The sequence below is a fragment of the Dicentrarchus labrax genome, unplaced genomic scaffold (assembly GCF_905237075.1).
Source record: "Dicentrarchus labrax unplaced genomic scaffold, dlabrax2021, whole genome shotgun sequence".
In the NCBI taxonomy this organism is placed as follows: domain Eukaryota; kingdom Metazoa; phylum Chordata; class Actinopteri; family Moronidae; genus Dicentrarchus; species Dicentrarchus labrax.
The window spans coordinates 9,100,073-9,114,718 of record NW_026136713.1 but is presented as its reverse complement, the minus strand read 5'-3'; positions in this window follow the sequence as shown (position 1 = coordinate 9,114,718).

Here is a 14,646-nt window from a genome sequence, read left to right as displayed (position 1 = left end):
CCTATGGTTGTGCTGAATCTCCCCGTGTTGGATATAAAGTGGTGGTTCTTATTAAACATGACACTGACTGCAGACTGCTTACAGTGGCTCCATCCTTTCAGATTTTGGTCTCTAAGTGCAGTGACTTTAAACTGCCACTAGGTGGAGTTACTGCTCTTCTACTGCCATCACTCCACATCTGCCCAAGTTGTGGTCCTCGTCCTCCTTAATACAAACTCTTTGGTTTACAGGTAGACAGTATGTGATTAACACTATGTCACAGCAGATTGTTTGTTTAGCCCATTACAGACACACAGTAATACAGGTTGTGTGCTGATTAGTGCAGTCTGAGTTACTCTAAATAATTACCATCCTTTGTGTAACTTCTTCATGTGTAGCATTCTCCAGTCAGTCTGGGCTCTGGGTAATAAGGGAGCTACATTTCTTAGACTCAGTGCCAATATTACTCTCTTGGGGTCCCAATCAGACTCTCCACTCTGCTGTTACGCCCTTTATTGTACTCTCGCACTTACAACTACCCCCTCTAAAACAAGGGCACGTAAGAGCTAAAACTCTGAGTCATACTAATAAACCTTTATTCTGCAGCTGTCCAAAACAGTATAGTGAAATTATTCCACCTAAAAATACGACATAAATGGGTAGTTAAACCAAGACATGATGAGTGCAGCAGAACAAATCAAGCATCTAATCAATTAAACACCACAGTTGACAACTTTAATTAGAATGTGTTATCACTGAAACGCTCCTTAACTTTAAATCTACAGTGCAATGTAAATAAATGTGTAGTAAGTGCGCAGACAGGCAGCCAGGCCTTCCACCTCCCCTCTCAGCACACGTCTGTTTCTGACTGCACACAGCTGTTTCCCTGGCAGCACACGCCTGTTTGTCCTGCGCCTTCTGTTGATTAACAGAACAGAAACTGTTTTACTTTACATACTAATATAGTATCTACAGTTGACTTCCAAAAGGCAGACATCACCTCTAGGCTTTCCAGTACAAATGGCCACATTCTTGCAAGTGACTTCAGAGGAGCTGAGAACCCAACTGTCATTGTTTTCCACTAGAGATGATTCACAAAACCTGTTTATGAAGAATGTGACGGAGGGCACAACCACCTGGGGACAGTTCTGGGTCATGTTCTTTACATTGAGCTATTCTTACTGGACTTGTGGGTGACTTGCACCGACTCCTGAAAGAGTTTATGGAGTTTATAGTAGTTATAGGTCTCTCTAGATTCACCCTTTGTGTTTGAAGGAGTCTGCAGGTATGAAATCCACCAGAACTATAACAAAAGCCTGTTTGTTGAAGTATCCAAATAAATCTAATTTATAAATACTGAATTAATATTGAAGTGGAAATATGCCAAGTAAAGGATAACCTGTTTGAAAGCGTTTCTGAAAACTCACAACACCTTAAAGAACGGCTGATGTGTCCGGGCACAAGTTTGTTCATGTCGTCTTTAATCCTGATGCGCAGGTGTCTAAAGTGAAAAACTACTCAAAGCACAGAAGGTGAAGGTTCATGCCATCAAAAACTTAGAAAAATATCAGATAATTGCCTCCCTTTGAGAGAAAGAGAAGACATAGATTTTTATTTTGAGTTCATGTTTAATTAAATAAGAAACCTCCTGGCTGAGGTCTGATGACTCACTGTCCTGTCTTTCACCCTGTCCAACTGTTTGCTTACACTCTCCTTTTTTTCTTCATCATTCATCTCTTCCTCATCCCTTCTACTAATTCTTTTTCTACTTTTCTCTTATGTGTCTCTCACTCCCCCCTCTTCTGCTCTATCAGCTTCCCTTTTCTCTATCACTTCTGTCCTTCCTTCAGCGACTTTGTTCCTAGTCTTTCTTTCTTTTTTTTCTTTTTTTCTTCTCTTCCAGCCTCCTCCCCTCCCTTTTTGCCTCCGCTGTGATCACCACCCACTCCTTTAACCCGCTTCCGCTGCAGAGCAGTGAAGTGGAAGTGATGGGGCATCTTGCCTAAAACTGTCTGCCCCGTTACTTAACTCAGGGAACAAACAATATTTGTCTTGTCTTTGCTTTCTCTATCCCACTCAACCATCTCCCATTTCATGACCAGGGCTGTGTGAGGCCAGAAGTTCCCAGTGTTTGAGCACCTCTTGATGTTATAAAATTGCTGGTTTGAACATTTTAAACACTCACATTAAGATGGGCTGAAAAATGCATAAATGAAGCTGCTGTGGCTTTTCATTTAATTTAACATTGAACTCACATTAACATCCTGACTGCAGTGTAAAATCTGCATGATAGAAACCCTTCACTTTTGCACAAACTCGACCGAACATTTTTTTCTGACTGTATCACGGTAGCTCAAGCTTAAGTTCACTGGTAAAAGCTTCGATGTCCTCCTCTTTGGCTGGTTAGTTGCACTCCAGTCACTCGTGTGTCTGACTGGCTGTCCTGACGTCAGGCTATGCCTGGACTGGTGAAATGTTCCAGACAGCCTGTCCTACAGTGGCCATGAGGAAGAGAAACTTTATTCAAGTCTGTCAGTTGCAGGTCAAAGAGACGGCAAGAAAAAGATAAAGAAGAAGAACCAGCAGAATTTGTTTTAGTTTTTTTTGTACATTTTGTCCACTAAAGTGTGGATAAAGATTATTGTTTTTGTTTTTGAACATAACTTGCCTGCAGTTCTAAATTTATATCTGTACCCTTCTATGACTTCCTCAAGCCACAGAGTCAACTTACTACCTTTATAGCTGTATTTTGCTAGTTTATGGTTCTTTTGTGTGTGTTTATAGATGTACACTGCATGTGTGGTTGCATGTGAGTGTGCATTTAACTAAATTTTAAGTATGATAGTTAAAAGCGAAGGAACAATAAGAGCCATGACAGCACCTTTGGCATCAGAGCAAGCCTGAAAGAGTCAGTTCAGCCAGGTGTTTGTGTCTGGCTTTGTTTCTGTTTCTCTATGCTTGCAAGGACAAAGTCACTTATTGATTTATTTGTTAGATTATTTAACTGGGACACTACAGACAAACATTGTTAACAGAGGGGGAAGCAATGCAACTGCAAATGTATATAGGGCATCAGGCTGAAGCTCATTTGTAGCCCTGGTTAGATTTTTAAATTAATCTCAGGAGGATGTTTGAAGTCATGAGGACATTTTGGCCAGTGCTAACAATGACTATGCTTGTTTTTTAGTTGTTACTTGATAAGATACAATGGTAAAATTAGACTGTAGTTAAGTTTAGAGAAAGGATTCAGATAGAACTAAACCTTAACAGAATGAATGTCAATACAATGTCCTCACACATGCTGATCAAAGTGAGCAATGTTCTGAACCAATCTGTGCTTTTCCCAAATAAATCATTTTCATCCTTTGGGACAAAACTAAGCTGGTTGAATGACCAAGTCACTGGCTCAGATCTGGATTTGGTCCTGTGCGCTGTACAGTGGCTGCCCACAGCTCCTAGTACTTATCATGTGTTAAATACAGAGCACAAATTTCACTGTACGTTGTGCTGTGTATGACTGCATAATGTGACTGTATGTTGATTCTTTTCTCCATCAGGAACCACATTTATACATATATATATATATATATATATATTTTTTTTTTCTTCCTTCATTTTCATTCTGTCCTTCCTCTGATTCTTAAACCAAGAGAGAAGAGGCTTTTACACCTCGGCTGCCTCCTCCAAGACAGCCCACACTTTTAATGTACAAATGCAAGCTTCTCTCTCTCTCTCTCTCTCTCTCTCTCTCTCTCTCTCTCTCTCTCTCTCTGTGTGTGTGTGTGTGTGTGTGTGTGTGTGTGTGTGTGTGTGTGTGTGTGTGTGTGTGTGTGTGTGTGTGTGTGTGTGTGTGTGTGTGTGTGTTGTGCAGACTGTCCCAAGCTGACAGGGTACATGGATTCTCCATCCAGCCTGTATATAAAAAGAAAGTGAGTGCACAGTGAGCTCTGCCTGCTTCACTTATATTCACACTCATACACACACATGCTCACACACGATCTGCACACACACACTTGCACACACTGTTTCTTTCTTCCCCCTCCTTTTTTTTGTATCTTTTGCCCACTACAGACATGCAGTCAGCAGCGTGAGGGTTAAACGTGAACTCGTCAGCTGGGCAGGTTGTTCCCTGCCCATCTCCCCGAGTGAAGTGTGTGTGTTTGTGATATTTATTTCATAGGGATTTCCCCCTCTGCATGGCGGGTGGCTGGTGGCCATGTCATCATGTTCTGAGCTGTCAACGGCCATCACTGTCACTCGTGGGACATGAGGTGTGTGTGTGAAAGAGAGAGGGACAGAATGAGGAAGAGGAAAGGACAGAAATAGAGAGAGAGAGAGAGCTGCTATGTGTATATATGGAACGGCGTTATACTCAGCTCCTCAGTGGGGAGTGGCAGTGTCACATTCAGTCATGAGGGGAGAAGAGCTTGGAGACAGAGTGCATCACATGTGTTTGCGATATATATATATATATATATATATATATATATTTATATATATATACACTGTAGGATATATTGCACACACTGTACACTCTGTACACACTGTGTGCATGGACAGCAGGACCCTCCAGTTGTCTTCCCGGTCTGGTGGATAATTCACTCTCCAGGGAGCTGGTGTGATGTAGCACAGAGCAAAGTTCATAAAGTCACTTGTAGTCAGAGTATAAATGCTATCATTATTTTCACTTGGCTTTTATGTTTGAGAAAATATGAGATTTTCATTCCAAAACAGAAAACATAAAAACAATTGCAGATAAAGAAAATCCAAGTAAAACCAGCTGCATTAAACAATTGCAATATAGATTATTTTAAGACTGTGTTTTTGTATTGAGTAATGGAATTTGAGATATTTTGAATTATTATGAAATAAACAGTTCTCATGTTGCTATTTTGTCACCTTTCTTTCTAATCATTATATAATAATGTACAAAGTACCAAGTGTTTCAACATGGCGGACTCTGTAGAAGAGGACCCGCTCCCCTGCAGATAAAAACGGCTCATTCCAAGGTAACGAAGACACAATGATTCCAATATTCAGGTGATTGTACACTAATGACAACATACCTAGAAATGTTATATTGTATAAAATTGTTCAATTTTGATGTGTTTGTCTTTGTCTCAATAGCCTGAAAATGCAGGTACAACGGACTTCTTCATCAGCGCAAACTGATTTCTCCAGTATTGTACAGTACATGTTTTGCCAGTCAATTAGGAGTTTTTGTTTGTTTTTGTTGACACAGGCTTTCTTTCTCTCTTGACTCGTTGTAGTATGAAAAATATTCATAGCATTGTGGATCTGGCTTATTTCATTAATTTGTGGGGTCTTGCATGCATGACACAATAATGAAAACTTAATTCATTCTTCATTCATTCTTACAGACTCATACTTCAGTTTACAGCTCTTTTTCATAAAAGTTTTAATAGATTCACACCCATAATAATGAACTTTTTACTTACTAACAAAAAACACCTCTCTCTGTAAAACTGGCCTGGCTCAGAAAGTCTTGAAAATAAATCGTTTTTGAAAAACATGTGATAGAAGTATGAGAACATGAACACACATGAACACAAATGGAAGAACAAAGAAGCACCCACAAACACACAGTGCAGCAATATGTTTTGATTTAAGCATCATCAGCCATATTTGCCATCTCTATCTTGTTGTTCCCTTCTCTGTGCCTTTGGTTATCATTTTAAAGCCTTCGTGTTTATGGTGTTACATCAGTTTTCTCCACTGATTTGATTTAAGAGTCAGAAAGGGGCATCTGATGCCAGCTGGCTTGGTGATTTTTGAGGATCTCATTGAAGGTGGCAGATAGGCCATCCGGCCATAGAGATACAATTTATTGCTAAGTGATGGTTAAAGGTGACGTTTTGAAACAATGAAAATGGAAAAGTATTCTCAAGGAGGGTCGGCAAACAGGTCAAAGTAGCAAATGGACCAATGTGAATCACATAACCATGACTTAATGGAGATCTGTGTGGTCCTTGTTGTTTTGATGGAACAGTGAGGCTAAGACTTACTGCTATTTCGTATTGTCTGATGCATTAAACACAGAAAATGTACATCTACAATTACAGACTCAGTTGATGGGTCATGAAAAACAACTTATTCAATATCCTTGCAAACATATCCATCGATATATAAGAGCGAGAGACAGGGACATTGCAATATATGTGTCTTATCTCTGCAGGCTACCAAGGGCGCCCGCAGTAAATCATTATAATAATACAATAGGTAATAAAGAATTATGTCATATTGTTTCGAGGTACAATTTCGCTACAATGTAAACAAACACTCTCTTTACCCAGAGGATCATAGTCATTATCACACATACAGACCAAAAGCAGAGAATTAAACTGACTCCATATCTATGCATGAAAGTGAACTGACTCAGTTACACAGTAGACCCATAAAGGTGGCTACCATTGCTAACATTAGCCACCATAAGCTTCTGGTCACAGGCTGTACTAGCAAAACTCCTGAGTGTATCGAATTGAGCAATGTGTTATATTGTTTATAAATTTAATGTGTCATTTGTAAAGATTTGTTAAATCTTTCTTTCAAACATTACATAGTCCTGCTTTAAGATTACCTTTGGCTTTAGGAAACTATCAAAAAACTTTGATATTTCATAGACAATTATTAAAATAAATTGACACAATTATTTCCTAATTATGAAATTCACTGAAAGTAAAAATAATGGTTAGTTGCAGTCCTACAGTTCAGTTTCAACTTTCTTGAACAAAATTAACCTCATGAAACCTCTGTGCTTGTGTTTGCCACCCAGCATACGCATGCATCCGGAAAAGAAAACTCTAATTTCTGCTTTTTGTGTCTTCTTTTGAGTGTATATTTATGGTATATGTCCAGACCTGTGTGTGTGGTGCATCTGTCTGTGTGTGCACATGTTTGTTTGTCTGTATGTGTTTGTGGACGTGTCATTTCAGGACAAGGTGTTGGCTGCAGGCCACGCAGCCGCCTGAGTCAGGTGTGCTGAGGTCAGCCATGAGTCATGGTGACATAACACTGTACAGGGTGCAAACCTCAGTCAGAACACACACACACACACACACACACACACACACACACACACACACACACACACACACACACACACACACACACACACACACACACACACACACACACACACACACACACAGTAAGTCAAGAATTTTTGGGAGTGTTTTTGCTGTCTGCTTACTGACTTATGTTTGATTTGTTGGCAAAAGAAGAACTAGTTTGCTCTCGGTTAGTATTTTTCTTCAAGGCTTAGAGCTTCATCTCTGCTTGATGCAGATCTTTCTCTTTTTTTGTTTTTCCCCCCTCTAAACTGTATGTTTGTCAGTGGTCCTGTAAGGTAGTTAAAGTAAATTCAGATTTAGTTTGTGTTTTAGTTTTTTTGTTACTGTATATTTAACATCTGTTACTGCTGCCCATTTAAGGCCTGATGTGTGGCTTTTACCGGCTACATCCAGTCTGTAAACATCTGATGTTTAGAGAGATGGAGCTGACCGAGGTAGCCCATGGGAGACGTCCCCTTTAAGCTTATCTGAAACTGTTTGGTTTCGTTGACATATTTTGGACGATAACCATTGCGCCTCAGTATTTACCTTAAAGGTCCAGTGTGTAATATTTAGGAGGATCTATTGGCAGAAATGGAATATAAGATTCATGAGTATATTTTTATTAGTGTGTAATCACCTGAATGTAACAATCGTTGTGTTTTCATTACCTTAGGATGAGCTGCATCTGCAGAGGGAATAGATCTTCTTGCATTTTTCTAAAGAAGCCCAGAACAAACAAAGCAAACACTGACTCTAGGGCCTTTCGTGAGTTTTTGCAGCCTCCCTGTTCTCATTCTAAGGTCGTTTCTAAAGAAGATAGCATCCCTACCAACTAAGGTGGAAGGTTAGGATCATCCCAGGCCCTCTTTTTTGCTTCTGGACCAAAAATTTCACCTAAGTAGTGTATGGGATGGCCACACATCAGAAAGGCAGTGCCAACTCAGTCTCAGAGCATGTTCTTGTGGGTCAGTGTGCTTTTCCAGAAGCCCAGAGCTCTATGGTTTCAGATTTGGCTTTTGGGAGGTGAGAAACAACTGTAGAGTAATTTTTTTTCAGCCTAAAGTTTGTCTCTGCATCTTAGGAAAACGTTGGGGACATAGGGATTATAAACAGGCTAGTCAGGAACATGCTACACCAGTCACCAAGCTTCTTTCTATTCTTTCTGTACTTGGCCTTTTACACCCTCTTGGACTTTTGTTATTTTGTTCTTGCTCTTTTATTAAAGAGGGAAAAAAGCTGTTCAAGCCAATGAGCTAACAAGTTATCTGCTCGTTAGCATGGCCACTTATGGGACAATATGTTCAAACGTATTTGTAGGCCACTATCAACTTCTGTTTTATAGCTGTAACAGTTTATACACATACAGAGGAGGTTAAACACAAGTTGATAATGATCAGCATGAATTTGTGTGTTCACCAGACTTTAACTTTGAACAAAGTGACATGGATTCATACCATCAGAAGGAATTGATTTCACTGAACAATTGTGCTTTATATGTACCTGATCCTAAAGACTAAACGGTTACATTATGCTGTGAGTATTTCATTCAAAGCTCACTGTCATGACATTACAATAGGGCCAACAGCCGGCCGATACTGTAAATTTGAGATCTAAGGGATAACCTCTTTATGGATCAAAAGCATTCCTAGTATCACAAAATCCCCCAAAGGAAAGCACCATTCGTCTCACAAGCTGTGTTTGGACTGGAGCAGCAACCTTTTGATGCTACAACAGCTCTGACCTATTCTATGGAGCTCATGTGTTCAACAACACACTGTATGTTCTGCCCCAGATAATTACTTCACATCTTATTCTTTACGCTGGGATGCAAGCTAGATTCAACCTATAGGAACTGTACTGATCTGTGGCTTGGATAACAGGAGGTTGGAGGTTTTAACTAGGCCAGTTCTGTGCTTCTAGACTTATGTTTCCGTCACCTTCTGTTCAGTTAATTTGTGAAGACTAATCATATAAAGTACAATATATATAAAACCTTAGTTCAACATGTTCATGCAGTGGATTGAAGTGAGTTCTGTTGAGGATTGCAGCCATGCAGTTACATGATCAGATGGTATTTCCCACTAGGTTGTTTTAAAAAAAGAAAAGAAAGTGGGATATTGCAAGGTTTTTAGACTTGGGGGAAGTGGAAAAGTTGATGTATCAATCAAAATAAATGAGACAAAATCCAATTGAAAAAGGTTTAATAAACAAATTATGACTTTCATGAAGCATGGGACTTAAATATACACTGAAGAGACTGTACTGTATATCCAGTTCTTGGAGTGCTTTGGAGCTCAGTGCTTTCAGAAATGATCCTGAAAGATCCTTTCCTGAAGCTTCTTGGATGTTGACCAGCTGTTGCTCATTTACAATCCAAGCATTGAAAATTGAAAATAAAAATGTTCATTCATGCCATTTGAATCCTGTCATCTTCTATTTAATTCAGTTAGTAATGAGTGAGTAAACAATCCACCAATGGAGAAAGATCCAACCAGGATACTTTGGCTCACTGCTACTGAAACAGTTGAGTGCTGACAGGTACAATAGTCCTTCCAGGAGAAGAGCTACAGTGTGGAAATCTTTATTATTTATGAGTGTTCATGTTCATGTAAGTGCACCTGGATATATGAAATGTAAAGCCACACATAGATCTCACCCCAACGATGGGCATATGGATAGATTCAAACGCACACTGCTGAAAATGTGTGCATGCAAACACACACACACACACACACACACACACACAATATTCAAATTAAAAGTACTTTAAAAGTCCAGTGTGAAAACAATTAGGAGGATCTATTTGCAGAAATGGAATGTAATATTCATAGGTATGTTTTCATTAGAGTATAATCCCCTGAATATAGGAATCATTGTGTATTTGTTACCTTAGAATAAAATGTTTAAATCTACAGCTGCAGCAGGTCGCTTTCCACTGAGTCCACCATGTTCTCCAGTAGTCCAGAACGGACAAACACTGGCTGTAGGTCAAATACAGACACGAGCGCAGTTCAGTTAGTTGCAATCTGCAACTTCACAGCTAGATGTGCCTAAATCCTGCACACTGGTCCTTTAAGGATTTTTGTTTTCCCATTAGACTTATTTTATGGCTTGTGATTGTTGATTATTGACTATTAAGAGTAAATTGTCTCTTTACCTTACAGTACATTTTCAAAGCTGAGGAGACCAAAGGTGAAAGGAAGGACTTATGTGTCATGGGAGCTTTCAACAAAATGCAAAGTCATCATAATATGCTTCAGTTCACTGTCAGCCAGTGTTTCCTTTTTTCTAAAATCAATAAATAAATGGAAAAATGTTGGCTATTCGAAACACATTAATGTTTGACTTTAAATGTATTATCTTTTTGTAAAATAACATAATAATTATGTCTTTGTAAATTAAATTCACTAAATTACCTTATCTTTTAATTTCAGAATTCATCACCAACTGCTTTCCCCTCCTCTTCATCTTCCTTGCCCGTATCTGAGCGGGAAACGTGCCTGTGTCATAGGAACATGCTGGATTGTGTAACGCTGTCATATTTCTTCAACAGTATGTGTGTGGGGTCCGAGCCTGTCAGATTGTTGTTGCCTCTGGATTATGTGCAGTGCTGAATCTTCGTGGCCCGCAGTGAAGACGACATGAGAGGCTTTATGTGGAGTAGGGCTGCCATATAGAGACAGCGCAGCCATGCATGTATACACCACCCTGCATGCCCTGAGCTCTATAAGACCGCTTTAAAATTTGATCAACCTACATACCCGCATTTGAATTATTTCAACTATCATTTGCTCTGTGGTGGATTTTCCACATCATCAAAAGTTATGCAGTATCTAATGGTTTCTGAAATAAACACTTAACCCAACAGTGCTCAGATAAGGACAGTGTTCATACTGAATATGAAATCCTGAAACTAAGAGCATACTCATTGGATTTTCCTCACTTCCCAGACTTGCACAAGTTCTGGGGGCAAACCTGGGGCCTCTCACAGAAACCCACCTTCCATTCTAACGTTACAGAAAACCAGATGAGCCAGGATGTAGCGGAGCAGCAGGGGCACTGCTCTGAGGCTGTTGGCTTCGTCAGAACATTTAATTGAGTTCAGCCATGATAAGATTCCTGCAATTTTTCCAACATTTTTCTCCCACCCACTAGGAGCTCAGCAGGGGTTTATATGCCTGTTTGGTTTAGAAGAGATGAGAGGAGAGCGACAGGGTATGTAGAGCACTCAAGAAGAAAGACTAAAAGTAGGAAGAGGAGCACTGAGAGGCGATAAGAAGGGGTGAAAAAGGGAGCAGGCACATGAATGGAACAAAGGGACAAGAAGTAGAGTAAGGAGACAAAGACCGAAGGCAAGCAGCAATGCCGATGAGCATGGAGCAGCAACAGGAAGCATAGGGAGAGATAAAGATAGCTGATGAGATGCGTTCATCACTACACATCTGGGAGGTCCCATCATTCTGATTCTGCCCCACCGAAGCAGGAAAATGACCAGTTGTGACAGGCTACCAGTCTGGAATTTAGAAAGCCCCATCTCATACTGTCAGTCCAAGACACAAATGTCCCCTTGTGATGTGAATTTATGATAACATTTATGCAGCGGGGGAATCGGCCACTTCACCGGGGCACACTGTCTCTGACTGTGCAGCCTGGAGGCAAACAAACACGCTGTTAGATGAGAAGGAGGCTGGTGAGGAGGCTGTTTGGAGAGGAGTAAACCAAACAAACCGAATCCACTAAAATGATATACAATATGGTGATGCAGCTGTTGGGAAATAGATGCAGATGTTGTAAGTTTGCTGTAACCCCAAGGAGTGTGTGGAAGAGGAGACACAGTGTGTGTTTGTGTGTTGGCGTACAGAGGACACATTACATACACATATTGGAGCTGTGTACAATGTATGCTTAATTAGATCATGATGACAGAGTGCTTGGGCTCTGGTAGATATCAGATTATCATTGCTGTAGGAAGCGAACTGATGAATGATTATGTAAAGGGAAACACTTCGGCACTCTGACCACCAGACTAAACCAACGGTATGCATTTTATCTTATGAAGAGCAAATGTGAAGTTTGTATATATTATTTATTTTCCTAAACATAAACATATTTATATCGATATTTTGCCTCTGGTAAACTAAACTAACTAAAAAGCACTTATCTCTTACTCCAAACCACTCATTTTTTTTACCCCAACCAAAGCTGACCCTAGTGAATCAATTTATAAGACTCCTGCACAGCTCCATCAGTAGCCACAAAAGGCTTTATACAACTGTTTTCACATATACAGTAGTTCTCCATAAGACCTGTAAACCGACCAGTTCCCTGTAAAGTGATCAGTCAGATGTATTGGAGCTTTGAGATATATCACATTCATAATTACAACTTACAACAAGGCGTTTGAGTAAAGTTTTAAACTGGTAATTACAATAACTCCAATATTACATAGATGTTGCATCATGACAAGTAAGTACTAAATAAAATGAACTTTTTGTGTAGGTGTACCATGAGTGTAACATTTTGTCACGTTATTGTTTCTGTGAATTAAATGTTACATAACATCCACCTTTCATAACTTTGATGTCAGTTTCTCTAAAGCACTAAAAACACCAAGAGTTTTAAAACTATCCCTGCTTGCAACTGTGTTTTTATGTAATAATAATTTTACTTATCCTCCATTTAAATAAATGTAGTAAGCTGTGCTTTGCAAAATGGTCAGCACTTGTGTAAAATAGACACAATCTGCACTCAATGGGTTGAAACATATAAAACCACCAGTATGGGTTTTTAGAAGAACTCTGAGCAGTTTTACGATGGGACAAGTTAAAGCTGAGATGTTTTATTGGACCCATGTTTATGTGTGTGAGTGTGTGTGTGATATTGCTAATCTCCCAGCTATCTGTTACAGTATTTACAAAACATGGGACCAAAGCATTAGATTTTAGTTTAGATGTGTGTGTGTGTGTGTGTGTGTGTGTTTTCTGGCTGGCTCTTCAGAGCCTGAGCAGACCCTACAGTGAGCTCTAAGTAGCTCTGATTAAATTTGGCCTTCCTCTGCTCCTCTCCATTGCTTTTAGGATGCAGAGATAATGCTCATTAGGAGAGACGGGCGGGGACTTTGGGAGGCGGATGCTTGCATGTTGCTAAAGTGTGGCTGTAATGGGGAGTGATGGGAGGGTAATACAATTTGGTTGCATTTGGAGCTGTGACTAGGGGTTAATTTCATGGAGTGTGTTGCGTGAATGCATGAACCATAAAATGTCTGTGATGTATGAGCGAGGGAGTGAGGCCAAAGTTCAGTTGAGAGTTAGAAACTGTGTTCCTGTGTCTTCTATTGGCTGCACATGTTTGAGGGGTCACATGTTACCCAGCATTTGTCCAGAACTTGGTTGCTTTGCTAATTCCTCTAACTGGATGGATAGGTCAAAGGTTTGGACTTGGGATCATTGTTCGTCAAGTCAGCATTGGTTTCTTTTAAGCCAGACCTTGGTTGTTCCTTAACCTTAACCAAGGTGCTGCTTTTTCTCTTTTAACAGATCCAAGATAGCTTTCCCCCCCTTTTTCTAGTCTTTATGCTAACCTAAGCTACCCAGCTGCTGGCTCTTGCTTCATCCATGACAGTTTATTTTCTTATCTAACTCTTGGTAAAACAGTAAAAGAGTATTAACTTTTCCTTAACTTTTTTTCCCTCCACACTGGATATTTCTTTAAAAAAAAACACAGTCCTCATGAAAGGATTTAACTAAAATGTATCGTTTTCCCTTCTCTTCTTCCTCTTCTTTTTTCCTATACCTCCTCTCCTTATCTTCCTCATCCTCCTCCTCTTCTCTGTCCAAGCAGTGAAATAATTAGCTGGAGTCATTTTGTGAAGAACATTTAAGGCCATGTCTTCCTCCTGCCCTCTCTTCCCCTCACATAACCAAAGGGACCTCTGGGGTAGTTATACCGCATTGACGTGTGCAGACTGTGGAAGCCTGCAGTCTTCCCACTCACACCCACACACACACACACAGAGACAAACACATAAACACACCCCTCTGTCCCTCTGTGATCCCTCATCAGACCCACGACCCACTATCTGAGGCTGATTCACCACATTATGAGTGGGCAATAAAAAGTATTGCCTATCATGGCTCTCTTGCTGATAAATGTTACAGTTTGACTTTTTGTAACCCGATAGGCTCGAGTTGGTTGGCAAAGGCGGATTTGATTAGCAGTTATTGTTTTTCTCTTCCTAATATTGTTATTACCATGCCCGTCTTTGTGTTGTGATGAATTAAACAATTGATTAGGAGAACTGACAATGATTGGTGATTGTAGCTATCAGCTTTTGGTAGCCTTGTTATTACAGGATTGTCCTCTGGGTCTCTGCTGCTGAAGTGTCCTTGAGCGTTTCTATTGCTATCTATTGTTTTTGTTGTCCTGTGGCTGACCCTCACCTTTGACCTCCCTGTGGGGTTGATGGTGATGAAAGAGTGGATAATTGCCCCATAGGGATAAATAAAATATCACATTCACAGGGTTCTTTTTATTTCAAATGGTGGGCTGCCAAGTCCTAAATGTTTTCATGCTTCCTGCAGGAAATATCATGACC